This window comes from Microcebus murinus, chromosome 2 (genome assembly GCF_040939455.1).
Source record: "Microcebus murinus isolate Inina chromosome 2, M.murinus_Inina_mat1.0, whole genome shotgun sequence".
NCBI lineage: Eukaryota > Metazoa > Chordata > Mammalia > Primates > Cheirogaleidae > Microcebus > Microcebus murinus.
Window position 1 is genome coordinate 92899469 of NC_134105.1, and position 20026 is coordinate 92919494.

Genomic DNA, 20026 nt, shown 5'->3' on the forward strand with positions numbered 1-20026 from the left:
AGGAGTTTGAGACCAGCCTGAGCAAGAGCGAGACCCCATCTCTACTAAAAATAGAAAGAAATTAGCTAGACAGCTACAAATATATAGAAAAAATTAGCTGGGCATTGTGGCGCATGCCTGTAGTCCCAGCTACATGTGAGGCTGAGGCAGGAGGATCGCTTGAGCCCAGGAGTTTGAAGTTGCTGTGAGCTAGGCTGACGCCATGGCACTCACTCTAGCCCAGGCAACAAAGCAAGACTCTGTCTCAAAACAAAAAACAAACAAAACTGGGTAGTATAAGTTAACTTAAAAATCTGTATGAATAAATATATAGAATTTATAGTTAATATGGATATATACCAAAATGCTAATAGTAATTAAAGTGACAGAACTACAGTTGAGTTTTCTTTTGGTTTATCTGTATTTTATAATTTTTAAAAATAAATATAAATCACTTGTACATGTGTGTGTATATATGTATATATGTAAATTTATATATATATATATATTTTTTTTTTTTTTCCTGTTAGCAATAGGATCTCACTGTCTCCCATGCTGGATTATAATGGCACAACCATAGCTCACTGTAACCTTGAACTCCTGGGTCCATGCCATTCTCCTACCTCAGCTTCCTGAGTAGCTGGGATTACAGGTATGCACCACTACACCCAGCTAATTTTTTTTAGAGGTGGGGTCTCACTATGTTGTCTAGGCTGGTCTTAGACTCCTGACCTCAAGTGATCCTCCCACCTCAGCCTCCCAAAGTGGTGGGATAACAGGCATGAGCCACCAGGCCCAGCCACTTGTATAACATTTGTTTAAAAAAAAAAATAATAAGTTACTTTCTAAAAGATTCATCAAATACTTATTGAAGACCCACTTCATACATAGCATTGTGAAAATTAAAACAGAAAAGTAGTTAACCTTTATTAAATACTTTATAAAAAGACCAAGAGTAGGCAGTTTAAGGTGTCTTCAGGTCCCCAGGCTGCCACATTTCTGCTATGCCATCCTCAATACATGGCTTCTATCTTCAAGATCGCTTCATAGTTGACACTAGCTGTTGGAGTTCCACCCATTACATCCACATTCCATAAAGCAGAAAGGAAAAAAGGCAGCTCTATTTATGCAGCCTTTCTGGAAGCCCCACATAACACTTTTGCTTATGGCTCAAGAACTTAGTAACATGTATTAAATAATTAAAGGCAGTTTATTATTAAATAAAATTATTAACAGATGAGAAGGCATCTACCAAACAAGTAAAACTAAGAGTGCATTCCTGGCAACAAATATTTATGAAGCACCTATTACATGGGAAGGGCTTTCTAACACTTGTAATTTAAAAATATAACATACATAAAGCACATAAAGTCCACTAATCTTACATGTACAGCTCAAAGAACTTGTACATATCTATACGTTTATATAACTATCACACAGCACCCCGGAAAGTTCCTTCATGTCCCTTCCCAGTCAATAACCACCCCTTCAGAGGAAATCACCATTCTGACATCTATCCATGTATTAGCTTTTCTTAGTTCTTGAATTTCATTTATAATATGGTATATATTCTTTTGAGTATAGTTTCTTTTGTACAAAACAACATCTGCACGATTCATTCTTTTTTTTTTTTTTTTTTCTTTCTGAGACAGAGTCTTGCTCTCTCGCCCTGGGTAGAATGCAATGGCGTCATGGTAGCTCACTGCAACCTCAAACTCCTGGGCTTAAGCAATCCTCTTGCCTCAGTCTCCCAAGTAGCTGGGACTACAGGCCTGTGCCACCATGCCCAGCTAATTTTTCTATTTTTTATTAATAGTAGAGTTGGGGTCTTGCTCTTGCTCAGGTTGGTCTCAAACTCCTGACCTCAAGTGATCCTTCTGCCCTGGCCTCTCAGAGTGCTAGGGTTACAGGCATGAGCCACTGACCCTGGCCTGTATGATTCATTCTTATTGTTATATATAGCAGCTGGTTTTTCTTTTTTATTGCAGTACAGTATTCTATTTACTGGAAATGCCAAAATTTGCTTATCCATTTTCCTGTTAATAGACATGTGGATTGTTTCCAGGTTTGGAGCATTATGAAGAAAGCTGTTATAAACAATCTTATAGTTGTCTTTGATAGACATAATCACATTTCTCTTGGGTGTTATCTAGGAGTAGAACTGCTGGGTTGTAGTGTAGGTATATATGTTTAACTGTAGTAGACATTGTCAAAGAGATTTCCAAAAGGGTTGTACCACTTTACACTCTCACTAGCAATATGAGTTCCAGTCACACCTCAGTCCACCACTTGGAATTATCTGTTTTTTAAATTTTAGCCATTCTGGTATATAGTAGCATCTCACCGTGGTTTCCATGCAAATTTTTCAAACTCACTTATTTCTTACCATACTATTCTACACATCCTTTATTATAATACAATCATACTTTATCTTTTAAAATGACTTTTATACATCATCATGCTCTCTTGGAATTAAGTGTTATAAACTCCCAAAACATTGCTAATTCAGGACAAGTCAGTTCTCAGACATACGGGGTCAGTCCTCAGGTATCATAGATGGTAATTAAGTCATGAAAGCAGACAAAAGATGGGAGAAATGTAATACTAGGAATGTATGGAATCATGGAAACCAAAGGAAGAGATAGATACTCTTTTAAGAAGGAAAGAGTGTATCAACAGTAACAGTCAAAAGTTCAACTAACATAAAGACTTGAGTGACCTGGGCAGGAGTAGGTTCAGTGGCATAGAGGAGGCTGAAGAAAAATCACTGTAAATTGAGAAGTGGATGGGAAAAAAGAATGGAAACAGTAATTATAGACAGTCCTTTTACAGAGTTTATCTAAGTAGGCAAGTAGACAACAGAGTGGTAACTGGACAAGAACATGAGGTCCAGGAAAGCTTTTTGTTTTTCAGATAGAAAAGAACTAAGCTTGTTTAAACACTGGTAGGAAGGAGTCACTAAAGAGAAGGAAAGAAACAAAGGTAAAAAGCGAAGACCCGAAGAGGGAGAGAGGGCATGGGCCTCCAATGGAACCTGGAGGTATTAGCATTTGCCAGGAAGAGGGACAGTTCTTCCACTGGAACAGAAGGTAATGATGACAGAAAGATAAGGATGCAGGTAAATTTGTAGGTTTAGGGGCTATACACTGATGAACTTCTCACCTGTTGGCTTCTATTTTCTCTTTGAAATGACAGGCATGATTATCTGCTGAAAGTAAAGTGAGAGATGGAAAAGCCAAAGGTCTAAGGATAATAAAGAAGGTTTAAAACAGGCATTGTGGAGAAAAAAGAAGCAAGAATACCCAGGTTCCCTAAGCACAGAGTTTTTTAAAAGCAAAGTGTTAGGGACCAAAACTTTGAGAACATTTATTATGATTAGGGACCATAGATGAGAAAAAAAAGAAAGCATCAGATAAAGAGTGGAAGAATGGCTAGTGAGAGGTAACAAAACCAGGATAATGTAGATCACAAATGCCATGGGAAGAAAAAGTTGTAAAAAGAAAAGAAAGTAGGCACATCAGTGTCATACAGCTAAGGAAAATAAGAACTGAAAAAGGGTCCTTGTATTTAGAAATAGGCCATTAAATAAATGGTTTCAAAAGGATGGTCAGGACAGATAACAGATAGCTAAAACTTAAAAAGAAAATGGAGAAAAGTGAGGAAATGGAGAAAGTATGAATATGACATTTATTTGAAAGTCAGTAAAAGGGATAAGAAAAACAAAAAGGGAAAGCAACTTCAAATAAAACATTTTAAAAGTGGGAAAACCTTTATTTTTAAAAACTGCAGCAAAAAATCATGAAGGATATAATAAATACATAGAAGAGGGAGAAGAAAAGTCTCATGGAAGAAAGAGGTGCTATGGCTCACATAGGGGTCTGAAAAGAGAGACAGTTCTTATGGAAATGGAAGAAAAGTGAGAAGATATGTGTATAATGAGGACCAAGACCAACTCAGTGACCTTGCTCATACAATATGACCTTAATCTAAGAAAATAAAATAACCATGTTAAGAGTTTGAGAAATGGCCTGGTTACTTGAAAATAAAATCTTTAAGAGCTGCTCAACAATGAGTTGGGTATTTAATAGAAGATTAATGGAAGAACACTCAATTGAAGATGGATAGCATGATTCATAGAGGGTCTGGTTTTCAACTCCCTTCTAAAGATGGACACAAGTGCTCGCTTCGGCAGCACATATACTAAAATTGGAACGATACACAGAAGATTAGCATGGCCCCTGCGCAAGGATGACACGCAAATTCGTGAAGCGTTCCATATTTTTTTTGGCCGGGCGTGGTGGCTCACGCCTGTAATCCTAGCACTCTGGGAGGCCGAGGCGGGCGGATTGCTCCAGGTCAGGAGTTCGAAACCAGCCTGAGCAAGACCCCGTCTCTACTAAAAATAGAAAGAAATTAATTGACCAACTAAAAAATATATATATACAAAAAATTAGCCAGGCATGGTGGCGCATGCCCGTAGTCCCAGCTACTTGGGAGGCTGAGGCAGGAGGATCACTTGAGCCAGGAGATTGAGGTTGCTGTGAGCTAGGCTGACGCCACGGCACTCAGTCTAGCCTGGGCAACAAAGTGAGACTCTGTCTCTAAAAAAATAAAAAAATAAATAAAGCTGGACACAAGAATAAGAAGGGCCAAAGATAAGAAACTAGTGAAATCCCTACCTGGGGGAATGCTTTACTTCTTAGCGTAACAGATGATCAGTGGAGCCAAGGAACCTAGTGAAATGATGGCAGCAAAAGTTAGATCTGGAGTATTGAGGGAAGGAGAGGGATATTTGGAGGGAGAAACTGAGTTTGAGGGCTGCAATACAAGGAAAGTAGAAATATATAATAATATCAAAAGTGATCAATCAGGAGGCCGGGCGCTGTGGCTCACGCCTGTAATCCTAGCTCTTGGAAGGCCGAGGCGGGCGGATTGCTCAAGGTCAGGAGTTCAAAACCAGCCTGAGCAAGAGCGAGACCCCGTCTCTACTATAAATAGAAAGAAATTAATTGGCCAACTGATATATATATATAAAATTAGCCGGGCATGGTGGTGCATGCCTGTAGTCCCAGCTACCCGGGAGGCTGAGGCAGAAGGATCACTCGAGCCCAGGAGTTTGAGGTTGCTGTGAGCTAGGCTGACGCCACGGCACTCACTCTAGCCTGGGCAACAAAGCAAGACTCTGTCTCCAAAAAAAAAAAAAAAAAAAAAAAAGTGATCAATCATAATTTGGGGGAGAAGAATGGAAAATCAAAGACAGACTGTCTAAGGCAGTAACAGCAAAGGAGTATGTTGGTATGGTTTATAGTAATAGAATACACACACACATACAAACAGACACAATCCCTAAGGGTCTTGAGCCTGCTTAGTGGGAGAGAAGGACTACCTATTGAATCAAATCCATCTTCTCTCGCACTATAGGCCAGTGTTTCCTGATTTTTTTAAACCTAAATCCACGGTAAGAAATATATTTGGCAACACAACACACACGTGCGTGTGTGCACATGCACACATACACACACACACCTGAAGAAGTTCCACAAAACAATAATTATCCTTACTACATATGATGAAGTACAACATAAAGTTAAGATCAACTATTATTTTATCATTATTTAAACTTCCAAAATAGACAAAAAATGAAAATTAGAAAAGATTTGACTTAATTAAGTAGGTAACCTTTCCTGTTTGTAAATTAATTCCAGTGTAGAAAACACAAGGACAATGCTAGTTAAACACAAGGGCATTTACTAGGTTCACTACGAATTCTGTTTTATTCTTTCTCTTTTAATTGTGCTAAGACCGAAAACCCTAGTGGAAACAATAAGGTGTCAAGAATAGTAAAAATAGCAATACATTCTTTCTACTCAGCAGAAGTTCTTTAGTCTTAATACAAAATAATGATAAGCAATGTTATGTAACCACTCTTCAGAGTAAATGAAGAACTAAGCTGTAAGTATTCATTCTCCTCTTGGAGTACACATTAAATTCAATTGTTGATGTGATGGGGGAGCAAATGAACTTTTTAGCCAAATTTTTTTCTTTAATGTTTCAAATTTCTTTTCAAGAAAATAATAATTAAAGTTTGGTGACATAGAAGTGAGATGTAACAATCTCTACGCATTTTGTTCAAACTTTCTTCACAGATAATGCTGTCTTTGAAATGTAGTAATGGTGTTTGAAAGATACAGTAATAGATATAGTAGCAAGTGTTACTTCCTTATTATAACACTGACTTTTGGAACCCTTCGGCAGATAGCTTCAAGGTTAGTTTATCAGATTGCCAAAAATATCAGATAAATGTGCAAATTTTGTTATTCTAAAAATATTGGAAAATATCTGCCAAATGAGATTCTCTCCTTCCTTCCTTCCTTCCTTCCTTCCTTCCTTCCTTCCTTCCTTCCTTCCTTCCTTCCTTCCTTCCTTCCTTCCTTCCTTCCTTCCTCCCTCCCTCCCTCCCTCCCTTCCTTCCTTCCTTCCTTCCTTCCTTGACACGGTCTTGCTGTGTTGCCCAGGTTGGAGTGCAGTGGCTCAATTATAGCTCACTACAACCTCAAACTCCTGGACTCAAGTGATCCTCCCACCTCAGCTACCAGAGTAGCTGGGATTACAGGTGCACACCACCCCACCCCCTGGCTAAAAGACTGTTTTTCAACTAAAAAAATTCTAGATTTGTACAATCTGCTTTGCACCTTCTCTCTTAATAATTATCAAATTATGACATGATATAGTAAATATATATGATTAACTATGAATAAATATTTTTAAAACTTGGCTACTCAGCAAGCTTCCTTTAATATAATTAACTTTCAATGATGTTCTTCAATACATCGGTGAGATTCAGAGGGTGTTCTATACATGTCAAAGTTTTGTGATATATAAAACAGCAATTTCAAATAGTATTCTTAGCCCTTAGAATAAATGGGAGAGAAAGAGAACCCATAATGAATGACTTGCTGGGCAGTGTGCTCACCCATACTCAGCCTTTCCTGGAAGGAAAGCTCTAAGGAGACAAGTTGTCCTGCTGCCTTGGAAATTCAGAAAAAAAGCAGGAGGATGCCTACACTGTCAGCTGTATTGCTTTGACTACTGACAGTATGTTCGTACATCTCTCTCTCTCCCACTCTCCCTCTATTTCTCTTTCTAACTCCTTCCCTCCCTGTGAGTGCTGGAAGGTGCTCTGAGGAGACAGTCATTAAAACATAAGTGAGGCTGGGCTTGATGGCTCACACCTGTAATCCTACTACTTTGGGAGGCTAGAGGTGGAGCTCAGGTGTTTTAAGTTGCAGTGAGTGAGCTATGACAAAGCCACTGCACTGTAGACTGGGCAACAGAGCAAGACCCTGTCTCAAAAAACAAAAGTAAACAAAAAAACATAAGTGAGACCCTGGGGGGTGGGAGTAGAGTAGGAGGAAAGCACTGTTAGCGGTTTCAAATAATTGTTAAAATAAATGCTTTATGTTTCCTAATAATGTTTGCTATTCTATTACTCGTAATTATTTAAAAACTTTTTCCCAGTTTAACTTATGAGGATCAACAATTCACTTTTGTGGTTAAATTTAAACAACACAAGAAAATCCTCCCTATTATCTTCACAAACTAAAAGCATAGTACAACTTACAACATCAGTGATTCCATCGATTTGGATTGTAAAATCTGTACCAGCCTGTAACCTTACAAAGATTGCTGAAATGTCCCATAATGGTACAGAATAGAGATAACGTCATCACCAAGAAGTACAATTTTTAACTTTCAGCTAACTTATCATTAAAAATCATAAATACAACATCCATGTATTCTAGATGAATACTTTTTTCAAGAGACATGTAGCCATTTTTCTCTTATGCCACTGATACACAACTAATTTAAATCTTCCTCAGGAATAGTCCTTGAATAAACAGGGAATTGAGATAACTATCTTTTTTCCCTTTCTTTGAAAATATTTGAAAGGGCTTATTAAAAATATGTATATTATGTTTCTAAAAATCGTTTTAACTTTAAAGATTTTTAACTGTTCTTTTTTTTTCCCTTTAGAGATATGGTCTCTAAAAGGAAGACCAGATATGTTCCCCAGGCTGGTCTTGAACTCTTGGCCTCAAGGGATCCTCCCAGCTCAGCCTTTCAAAGTGTTGGGATCACAGGAGTGAGCCACTGTGCCTGGCTGATTTCTAACTTTCAACTTTCATTTGCAACATAATTATGAGTGCATGGAGTCTGTCATTTTAGTCAGGTTTTGCCCATTTGATAAAACCATATTTTAAATAATCTTCATTAAAAATTTCATACTTTTTTTTTTTTTTTTTTGAGACAGAGTCTCACTTGTTGCCCAGGCTAGAGTGAGTGCCGTGGCATCAGCCTAGCTCACAGCAACCTCAAACTCCTGGGCTCAAGCGATCCTCCTGCCTCAGCCTCCCGAGTAGCTGAGACTACAGGCATGCGCCACCATGCCCGGCTGATTTTTTCTATATATATTAGTTGGCCAATTAATTTCTTTCTATTTATAGTAGAGACGAGGTCTCGCTCTTGCTCAGGCTGGTTTCGAACTCCTGACCTTGAGCAATCCGCCCGCCTCGGCCTCCCAGAGAGCTAGGATTACAGGCGTGAGCCACCGCGCCCGGCCAGATTAAAAATCTCATACTTTTTTATTTTTGAGACAGAGTCTTGCTCTGTTGCCTGGGCTAGAGTGCTGTGGTGTCAGCCTAGCTCACAGCAACCTCAAACTCCTGGGCTCAAGCAATCCTGCTGCCTCAGCCTCCCAAGTAGCTGGGACTATAGGCATGTGCTACCATGCCCAGCTAATTTTTCTATATATTTTTAGTTGTCCAGCTAATTTCTTTCTATTTTTAGTAAAGACAGGGTCTCTCTCTTGCTCAGGCCGGTCTTGAACTCTGGACCTTGAGCGATCCTCCCGCCTCAACCTCCCAGAGTGCTAAGATTACAGACATGAGCCACCACGCCCAGCCAAAAGTCTCATATTTTTTCAGGTCACCATTTTCGTCAACATTTTTGTACCTTCAGATCCAGCTATTAAACATGCCTCCGTATTTTCCACTTCCTGCTCTTTTCTTCTTATAATGAAACAAATTTTAAAGGCATATTGATCTAGTTTAATTTTTAAATTACAATTATCATTAAGCTCTTGAAAATATCTTACTTGACAAATGCATTTAGAGTTCAAAAGTAAAACTTGGTTGAATGACTCACCATTTTCACCAACAGCAGATAAAATTCTCCCACACTTTGCTTGACCTTGAATTATGTTAATATAAATTAACTGTGCCATGGCAGCCTTGCATTAAGGTCATGATCAAATTGGCCATCACTCTAATTCACATAATTTTCCTCTTTTGCTCTGCATTACCCCTTACTGTTTAAATAGGGACCAGGGAAGAGAGGATTTTCAGTAAATACTGTTGTGGAGCAGGCTGTGTCATTTCCTCACAGCAGGCCCTATTATTACCGCCTTAATAGACTCTTATTTAATCAGAATATCAAAGAGAATGGATAAATATTTAAATACAAAATTATGCTTCAGATTGCTAAGTAACTAATGTCCCACACAGCTGGGGGGCTTTGTTTTCAAACAAAACAAACATGTCCCACTCAGCTGGGGGGTTTTGTTTTTTTACTCGAATGAGAAAAAAGAGAAAAAAAGCAAAATATCCCTTTTAAGTAGCAGCAAAAATAACACACACTCACCAATCTATCCTAAATTTTAACATCCAAACAGAAAAAAATGTGTTATTTCTATGAATTCAAACTTCGAAGGAAAATTATTTATCACTGCTATAAAAATCATGAAAATTAGAAATCTAACTATAAAAAAGACCATAAATAATAATCTTTAACGTAAATAGATTAATATTGCTCAAACTGAATGCTAAAAACTCTATTTTCAGGCAGCTAACCAAGAATCTAAGATACAAGGGAAAAAATCTTCAATTTCCTCCTCGAAAACAGGGTAAACACCTGGGATAGCTAGACATGAAAAAATAAGTCCTTTAAATTTCCTTCCCTTATCTCACCATCACTTACATAACCCTTCAATCTTATATTAATAACATGCTATAATACCTATGAGGTGAAAAAATTTCATGTTTCCTTTTCCTTAGGATAAAAATTATTCATTCAAGTTAGAGAAGAAAAAGACAAAAGATTTCATCCTGTCCAACTCTCTGGGAACCAGTGCAGGATACTCCTTTAAGTTTGTTCTTTTATTTCACTCAGGTTTCAATGTCCCCACTTTCACTGAAACAAAAAAGATCACTGTTTTATTGATTCAATTAAAAATATTGAGGCTGGGCAAAGTGGCTTATGCCTGTAATCCTAGCACTTTGGGAGGCTAAGGCAGGAGGATCGCTTGAGCTCAGGAGTTTGAGACCACCCTGAGCAAGAGTGAGACCCCCATCTCTACTAAAAATAGAAAAATTAGCCACGCATCATGGCATGTGTCTGCAGTCTAGCTACTCAGGAGGCTGAGGCTATGAGGCTGCAGTGAGCTATGATGACACCACAGCACTCTACCCAGGGGGACAGACTGAGACTCTGTTTTTGTTTTTTTTTAAAAAGTATTGAATATGGAAAAATATTTTCAAACTTTTTCTTGGGGGGGGGGAAGTGGTCTCAAATAACAAAACCTGTCACCCAGGCTGATTGTGCAGTGGCACAATCATAGCTCACTGCATCCTTGAACTCCTGGCTAAGTGATCCTCCTGCCTTAGCCTCCTGAGTAGCTGGGACTACAGTTACAGGCCACCACACCTAGCTAATTTTTCTTATTTTATTTTTGTAGAGATGGGGGTCTGGCTATGATGCCCAGGCTGGTCTCAAACTCCTGGCCTCAAGTGCTCCTTCTGCCTTGGCCTCCCAATGTGGTGGGATTACAGGTGTGAGCCACCTTGCCCAGCCTCAAACATATTTTGGATCCAGACATAGTACAAGTTAACCTATTTTTCTGTATCTCAGGTTCCAAACCAATAAAAGAAATATTTTCTACTTATTCTAAATGAGAAATGGAGGATGAATGAAAATGTTTCAGATATTTTAAGAAATGTACTAGAATTTAAAAACAAGAAGTATAACTTTGAAGAACTATTTTTTTTTTTAAACCAAATTTACAAATCCAAGGCTAGATGCGGTGGCTCATGCCTGTAATCCTACCTAACACTCTGGGAGGCTGAGGCAGGTGGCTCATTTGAGCTCAGGAGTTCGAGACCAGCCTGAGCAAGAGTGAGATCCTGTCTCTACTGAAAATAGAAAGAAATTACTTTGACAGCTAAAAATACATAGAAAAAATTAGCTGGGCATGGTGGCACATGCCTGTAATCCCCGCTACTTGGGAGGCTGAGGCAGAAGGGTTGCTTGAGCCCAGGAGTTTGAGGTTGCTGTGAGCAAGGCTAACGCCACAGCACTCTAGCCTCGGCAACAAAATGAGACTCTGTCTCAAAAAAATAAAAAACTTACAAATCCAAATATTTCAAAGAATATCACTTAGAGTCAGCAGACTGTGGCCCACTGCCAGTTTTTGTAAGGCCTCTGAGTTAAAAGTGGTTTTTACATTTTCAAATGGTTGTGGGGGGAATCAAATAAGTATAATATTTTGTGATGTGAAAATTATGCAAAATTCAAATTTCATTCAGTGTCCATAAATACAGTTTTACTGGAACACAGCCCATACTTATTCATTTAAGCATGGTCTATGGCTGCTTTTTTTGGCAGATCTAGGTAGTTATGACAGAGACCTCATGGCCCACAAAGTCTAAAATATTTACTATCTAGCCCTTTACAGAATATCTATCTAGCCTTTTACAGAATATGTTTGCTAACCCTTGCCTTAGAAGATCAAACAATTATTCAAATGATACTACAAATGAGGAAAATATTTTTGGAACACCTTTTCTGAGAATGCTTCAAAACCATAACACATTCTTTTGAGTCACGTCAGTGTGGCAAACATTCATTCTTTGAAGATGAATATGAATTCTGGAAATGGCTAAGCCATATGGAGCCAAGACTGAGTAAGGAAGGTTGGTTATCAAGATGAATCAACCAGCAAACATCTTTCTCTGACTTCCAAGAGCTAACAATCAAGAGATAGGATAGGCATATGCTTTCAAAGCTTTGATTCAAGGTAAATAGGCTATACACATTATGTACATAGAAAGTTCAGAAGAGGAAAAATAATTCTATAATAAAGCTGAAAGATCTTCCGTGGCTGTGAATTTGCTATAAAGTTGTGTTTTTTTTGTTTGTTTTTTTTTAAGAGGAGCTCCAATAATACTTTGGGCAACCCAGTCCCTGACTTAACGATGGCTTGATTTACAATTTTTCAACTTCACCATGGTTAAGAAAGTGGTGTGTATTCAGTATGCTCCACTTACAATGGGGTCACATTCAGTTAAGTTGAACATATCCTAAGTCAGAAACGCACTTTCAACTTACAATATTTTCGACTTACGGTTTATCAGGATATAACCCCATCATAAATCAAGGAGCATTTGTACATTCAGTATTCTGAAATAAATGACTCCCAAAAGAAATTTTAAAAGAACAGAATTCATTTGGATGTAAAAGTTATTTAACTTTCAATTAAAACTCATTTCATTACTTTGTAATAATAATAATTTATAAGGCTAAATTAGTATAAATAAATAATCGATCCCTTCCACTTATAAAAAGCAAATGATTTATCCTTGGCACTCTTCTCTTCTGACTCTACATGCTCTTCTTGAGCAATTTCATCTGGCTTCAATTACCACTTACTGGCTAGCTACGAAATCTGAATCAGCAATCTCAGCCTTGCTTCTGGGCTCTGGATCCTCTCTTAACATCCACTTGAATGTTCTCTAGACACTTCAAACTCAACATATTCAAAATGGAAATGATTATCTTTCCCCACACACATTAAAAAATAAAATAAGATGTTTTATCCATACAGTTTTCCAAGCTAACAAACGAAGTCACTTACTTTTCCGTTCATCTTAGAGCCAATCTATTTTAAGCCCTGCCAATTCTACATCTTCATCTTCTGTCCTCCCCACTCCTATTACTATTTTCCTGCTCGAGCCCTTATTCTCTCTCATCTGGACTATTTCAATAGCAATAGCCTCCTAACTGATCTCTCTATCTTTTGCCTCTCTCCATCCAATCTGCATCCATATCATATCGTCTCCATGTTATCTTTCCTAATTACCAGTACCTAAAATCCTTCACTTGCTCTCCATTGTCTTTAGAATCAAGTCTAAAGTCCTTAGCATGATATACTGGCTCTTCACCACCTGTCACCTACAGGCATTTTTTTCTCTTTCTGAATCATAACTTTTTACTTTCTTAAGTCTGTTTATTGTTTTATAATTTATCCTGTACTTCTAAGTAAAGATTCTACCAAATTGGACTAATCACTCACTTCTTTGTTCCAAATGAGGGAAACTAAAACCTCATCCTTACCTAGTAATTATAGTGACCCTAATGTGATCAGCAAACAAGGTCTGCAATTTTCTTTTTCTAATTTATTTCCAGGCACTAACTTCTTGAGCCCAATCACCCATCTTTATACACTCTTGACCTTTAGTGACAATGGACTACAACACATTCCTCAAACATGCCACATATTTTCACATTTATCCCTGGTTTTCATTCATATCTTCTATTTCCTTCCCCACCTCAGCAAATGCCTATTCATCCTTTAAAGCCAAATTCAAATATGGTGTCATCTCTTTAACCCTCCTCCCTACCACACGTAGAATGATTTTTCCTCATCAGTGCATTCCCATTAACCTCTATCTATACCTCTATTATAGCTCTTATCACACTGAAATTTAGGGACCTATTTACATGTCTAGTTATAAGTTTCTTAAAGACAGGGAAGCATTTTCTTTTCTTGATAACATTTAACTTATGGTCTGAGAACAGACATTTTTAACTTCTTATTGAAAAACAAGTACCTCATATTGTTAAGATAATGTCATAATTGTGGTTATTGAGTGACTGAGAGCTTAGAAACAAAAAGAATCTCATGTCATTCACCAGCAAAAAAAAAAAAAAAGTTCTTACATACAAAGTATAATTAAATTGTAGCTTGGTCATGCCTTCATCTATATCTTGCAATACCAGTTTCTTTCTCCCTCTCTCTCTTTCTTTCCTTCTTTTTGAAGGAATTATTCATAGAACTCTCTTTTTAAATACCCATTGGATTTCATCTTAACTCACTCACAGAATTTGAAACAGTATAGTGCAGAGGTTACAGTCAGAGTCTTTGGAGTGTGACTGATTTGAATCCTACCTCTGCTACCTAGGTTGCCTGGTCATGAGCAAGTTACTCAACCTCTCTATGCCTCTCAATGAAAAGATCGTAATAACAATATCCTTCATGGTGCTATTCTGAGGATTAAATAAGCTAATACATATAAAGAATTTAGAATACTGTCTAGCACAGTATAGGTCTAATGAATGTTGTTTGATGTTATTGTTACCATAAACTTTTTGTGTGGTGGGGGGGTTGGCTAGAATACCATGACATCAGCCTAGCTCACAGCAACCTCAAACTCCTGGGCTCAAGTGATCCTCCTGCCTCAGCCTGCTGAGTAGCTGGGACTATAGGCAAGTGCTCATTTTTTCTATTTTCAGTAAAAACGTGGTCTCACTCTTGCTCAGGCTGGTCTCAGACCACTCCTGACTTCATGCGATCCTCCCACCTCGGCCTTCAGACTGCTACTATTACAGGCATAAGCCACTGCGCCCAGCCTACTTTAAGCTTTAAAAACAGCTTTTTCAGTACTTATTTTAGCCCACTTGGTGGGGTATAATCTCCTAGATGGAAGAATTATATACTGCTCATATGTGAATATATATACGTGCTAAAACTGTGCCTTGGAATACAATAGGTGTTCAACAAATAATGTAAATGTAAGCCTTCGGACTTCCAAAATCAACAAATTATAAATCACAGCAAAATTTGTATATGGTGCACATGTTTAAAATTTGTGTTTTAGTTTCAAAACACCCATCTTCCACTGAACTGTTGAAACATGTTTAAATAAAGCTTTTAAAGCAACATAAAAATTATATTCGCTAGAAACTTTCCCTCTACTCCTCCATATAATTTGATCTTGGTCTCCAGTGGTTTAAAATTCTTGCCTATAAGACTCACTACAGATCATTTAAAAGTAATATAATTTCCAGCTTTAGAAAACAGACTATTGTCAATAGGAAAAATTAATATTTTTCCTTTATTTCTCCATTTAAAAAATTTATTGCCACATTCAATACACACAAAAACTAATGAAAGACCAAGAAACACAATTACTACACTTCCTGGTTTCTGCCTGGGAAACTGCTTCAGAACACACCTACAAGTATCCCCAGTAAAAGCCTGCTCGTTAAGAACTGCCATTCCCTTTTTTATTTCCCATCTCCCCCCTAAAATCCCTCACATAAATACCCATACCCAGTAAAAAACACAAATGTCTATAATAAAGGCTGTACAAAAAAATACAGCTTTCTTCTGGAAGACTTGAATCTTCCTATAAGTGGACCCTCAATTTTCAAAAATGAATGAAAGTTAATTTGAAGCAATATCCCCAGTTTACCAGGTATCTTAAACTACAGATATTTACATAAGGCAAAGATTATTTGATTGCTACCAAACTTCGTGGAGAATGATTCAGCAACAGTGTATAGATAATACTAGCTGCTATTCTAGAAAATTTCCTGAATCAGTTAAAAATAGACCGCACTTCAAACAATGGTGATTTTGTGGGAAGAGAGATTAAATAATTTATTTACACAATGAACAGGGATTTAGCACTTTATTTAAAACTAGCTTTAGGGTAAAGGTTTGTAGAGTTCCTACTACGTGTCAGGCACTTAATAGCTGCTTTACAGAATATGCAAGCTCCACATGCACAAATAACATCTGACATTTGTAGAATACTCTCTCATCTCATTTGGCTCTCAGAATACCCATAAGGCATAAACATGCCAGTTTTATAGTTACGGAAAGGGAGGCGCAAAAAAGTTAATTTGACCGAGGTATCACATCTGGCCTTAGGTGGGTCCTGGCTACCAGGCTCCCATGTTTTGACTCATGATCTGATTGATCATCTGCTTTACAATGCTAGTTACTCAAATGCTCCTTATGTGTTCCCATATCAGATTTTTAAAATGAATTTACTTGACGACTTTCAGTATTGTGCTTGTCAGATTCTGTTAAGAATCAAAACACACACAAAAAAGTGTTTAAAAGTCCACGGTCTCAGCATGTCGAAGTTCAAGTTTACTGGCTAAACTTGGCGAAAGCCCCCGCGTTTCCGCCGCGCTTCGGGCGCTCCCTGTCTCCTCCGCCAAAGACAGCGCCGCCCGGACTAGGGGCCCCGAGCCTCTGAGGTGAGCGTCGACCTCAGCCTGGCGTCGCCACAGCCCGCCGAGTGCACATCCCAAAGGCCGGGGTCCGCGGGACCGCACACCCGGGCGTTCCTTGGGGTGTGGAGACAGGGCGCGGGGCAGACACCTCCGCCAGCCCGGCCACCGCGCCGCCCGCGAACGGCGCCGCAGCCCCGCGCCCGGCGCCCAGCAATCGACGCCAACCGCCCTGCGTGGCGGAAGCCCCTACGGCCTCAGACTCTGCCCCGGTCGCCCCGCTCTTACCTGCCTGGGCCTGGACGCTGCCTCCAGTCGTGGCTGCGAAGTCCTCGCCCACTCCGCGGAGCTGCGGGTCCCCAGGGTCCCACTCTGGCCAGCTCCGTCCCGCCCCCGCAGGCCCGGCCGAAGGCCCCGCCCAGGCCCGGCCAAGCCGGGTTCCTACTGGCCCCTGTTCCCACCCCTCACGCTCGGCCCGCCCCCGGCCCCGCCCCGGCCGTCGCGAGGGGCGCCTCCCGGCCTCGGGTCTGCTTTCGGCCCAGAACCTTGCCCCCGCGGGACCTCTGTCACCGTGACGCTGCGGCCCCAACAGGCAGGTGACCGGCGCCACAGTGGTCCGGCTGAGGCCTCGAGCCAAAGTTCCGTCGCTGTAGCCGCGCCCGCCGTCAGACCGGCCCCGCGGCGACGGAACTGAACTTTACGAGGTGGTTGACGCTTCACCACTACTCAGCAAGGTAAAGCCTAGTTTAGTCAGGGAATCCAAGAGGCACCTCACTCGAGGAAGCCATAGATCTGTCGCCTGCCCCGGGGCTCAGTAGACCTAGGATCTCCAGTGAAACAGCAGCACCGTTTCCCTGGCTGAGCTCAAGGAGAAAACATTTCTCAGGCAATTGCGATATGGTGCCAACTTGAAATGTAAAGAGATTCAAATAACGCTTCTAGCACTTCACGCTTGGAGTCTCAGAGCAAGGGTGCCTTTATACTGCCAGCGCCTGAGGTCGGCCCCACGCCCTGGTGAGACACACAGGCATAAGCACTCCGCCTGCAACACGCTCTTGCTCGGGTATGTGCATGGCGTTGTGCCTACTGCAAGCGGTAGCCCAGTTTCACTAGGGCTGGGAGACAAGCACGAGTTGAGCCTGTTTCCTAGGCACTTGCTAGTCACCCCACCTTGCCCCGCCCCATTCCACCCGCACCCCACCCCAGCCTTTGGGTCTGGTGGCCAAACTCTTCCCACATTTGTTCACATAGAGGTACCAAAATAGAAGACTGCCAGAAAGAGAGGTGTTTGGTTACACATCACAGATGACTGCCAGAAGCCAACTTAACCAAAACAATAAAGGCAACATATCCCAAACCATTGTGAAACTGTGACTTGTAGACAATAAAACAGGAATTACATTCTAAGATGGGGGGGGGGGAGGAGTAAAGACAAGACTTTTTTTTTTAAATCATGTTCCAATGAGGAAATAAATGTGAATATTGTTTGTAGTAAATTTTGGACACTGATTTTAATGGGCTCCCCCAACAAAAACAACAACACGCCTATCTATAATCCTAATACGCTGGGAAGCCTAAGTGGGAGGATTGCTTGCGGTCAGGAGTTTGAGACCAACCTGAGCAAGAGCAAGACCCTGTCTCTACTAAAATAAGAACAATTAACCTCTACAAAAATAGAAAAAATTAGTTGGTTGTCGTGGCACGCGCTTGTAGTCCCAGCTACTGGGGAGGCTGAGGCAGGAGAATTGCTTGAGCCCAGGAGTTTGAGGTTGCTGTGAGCTATGATGATGCCACCTCATTCTACTGGTGGGGGTCGGGGGAGGTGGCCTGAATGAGACTTTGTCTAATATGAAATAAAAAAATAAAATAAAATCCTTACCTAATGTATTTAGAAATTTATTTTTTGCATTTTGCATTCAGGATGATTATTTGGCAAAATGAGGCAGATTGAATTCTGAGAACCAAATATGAAACCAAATCTGTTATGGGCTGTGTGGATGTAATAAATAAATTCACATGTATGTATTCTACTGCCCTCTCATGGGTAACATGGAGGTATACATAATGGGAATTAATGCCCTTTTTAGTCTGAGAATAGAATGTTTAATTTAGTAACTTGTATTATTTTGATGACAAGAAGGCCAAGGTAAAATAAAATCAAGTTCTCTAAGGGACTTATAAATATTCAGCAAGCAGAACTTCAACTTCAAAAAGCGGGCAGGAAATTCTTATACCAAGGCTAGTACAAACATGCCATCAGGGTCACACCTATGCTTATGGCTACCTGTATGGAATGTGGAAACATGCAGGAATATGCTTTTAATGTTTTTCCATTTGAAACATTATTACTTTATCAGATGTTTCACAAAATTCTTTTTTATACATCTGTAGCCATGTGCCTATAGTTTCATGCTATGAGCAACTCAAGGGTTGGAATGAAATCTTATTCTTTATATCTTTGGTGTTTAGAATAGTACCTGAACAATTGTTTATTAAATAAGTTGAATGAAATATCAGCTCAGCCACTAGATGGCAACACAGTATAACCTGCCTAATTGGAATTTCTCCTGACATTAAGAAACTTTTCTAAAGAGTTACATGTATATTTTACTTTAGTAAGCAAAACCATTTAAAATGTACCACTATAGCTCAATGTAACCTTATTGTCAGTTACATCCTTAAAGCTAAGAATCTTTTGTAAGATAAATTATCCCTGAGTATAGTAAGTCATGAGTACTGATTTTCTATATTGGGGTACACCTGCTTTGTTTTTGTCTAAGAAAGCCACTATTGGCTTGCACTTTGTCAAAGGACTTTTTACTTATTTTTTAAATTTAATTAATTAATTATTATTATTTTAGAGACAGGGGGCTCTATTGCCTAGGCTGGAGTGTGGTGGCATGATCATCACTCACTGCAGCCTCAAACTCCTGGGCTTAAGTGATCCTCCTGCCTCCAGAGTACCTAGGATTATAGGAGCAGGCCACAGCACCAGTCTCAAGGGACTTTCTAATGGTTCTATGTGCCTGAGCAAATTTTGTTCCACAAACCAAAAGCCTATATTCTTCCAACAAGCCATTTGCTTATATTTTTGCCCAACTTTAAAATTTTAAAACTTTAAAATTTTGTTGCCTGAAAGTCTTGGAAACTCTGCAGTCAGACAAACCTAGGTCTTCACTGCTACCCTTCACTAGATATATTCTTGTGTAGGTTATTAATCTTACTAACCTCAGTTTACCAATTTTCCCCAAAATGGAGGTAATAATATCTACTTTATAAATGTTGTGGAAGGCCGGGTGCGGTGGCTCACACCTGTAATCCTAGCACTCTAGGAGGCCCAGGCGGGTGGATTGCTTAAGGTCAGGAGTTCGAAACCAGCCTGAGCAAGAGCGAGAACCTGTCTCTACTATAAATAGAAAGAAATTAATTGGCCAGCTAATATATATAGAAAAAATTAGCTGGGCATGGTGGTGCATGCCTGTAGTCCCAGCTATTCAGGAGGCTGAGGCAGAAGGATTCCTTGAGCCCAGGAGTTTGAGGTTGCTGTGAGCTAGGCTGACGCCACGGCACTCAGTCTAGCCTGGGTAACAAAGTGAGACTCTGTCTCAAAAAAATAAAAAAATAAAAGTAAATAAAAAATTTTAAAAAATATAAAGGTTGTGAAAAGGATTAAAGGAACTAATATCAGTGG

At 39.6% G+C, this 20026-nt stretch overlaps 1 protein-coding gene and 1 non-coding gene across 3 annotated transcripts in view; one reads left to right on the forward strand and one right to left on the reverse strand.

Annotated features, from left to right (window-relative positions):
- Positions 1-16724, reverse strand: part of DENND2C (DENN domain containing 2C) — a 74363-nt gene extending 57639 nt beyond the window's left edge. For both annotated transcript variants that reach the window (XM_012778407.3, XM_020282199.2), the window contains exon 1: positions 16624-16724. The gene's annotated coding sequence lies outside the window, so the exon portion shown is untranslated. The remainder of the gene's footprint in view (positions 1-16623) is intronic.
- On the forward strand, positions 4156-4262 carry LOC142869690 (U6 spliceosomal RNA). The gene has a single exon (XR_012918264.1). It is a non-coding gene; the product is annotated as a U6 spliceosomal RNA (small nuclear RNA).
- Positions 16725-20026: the final 3302 nt, after the last annotated feature.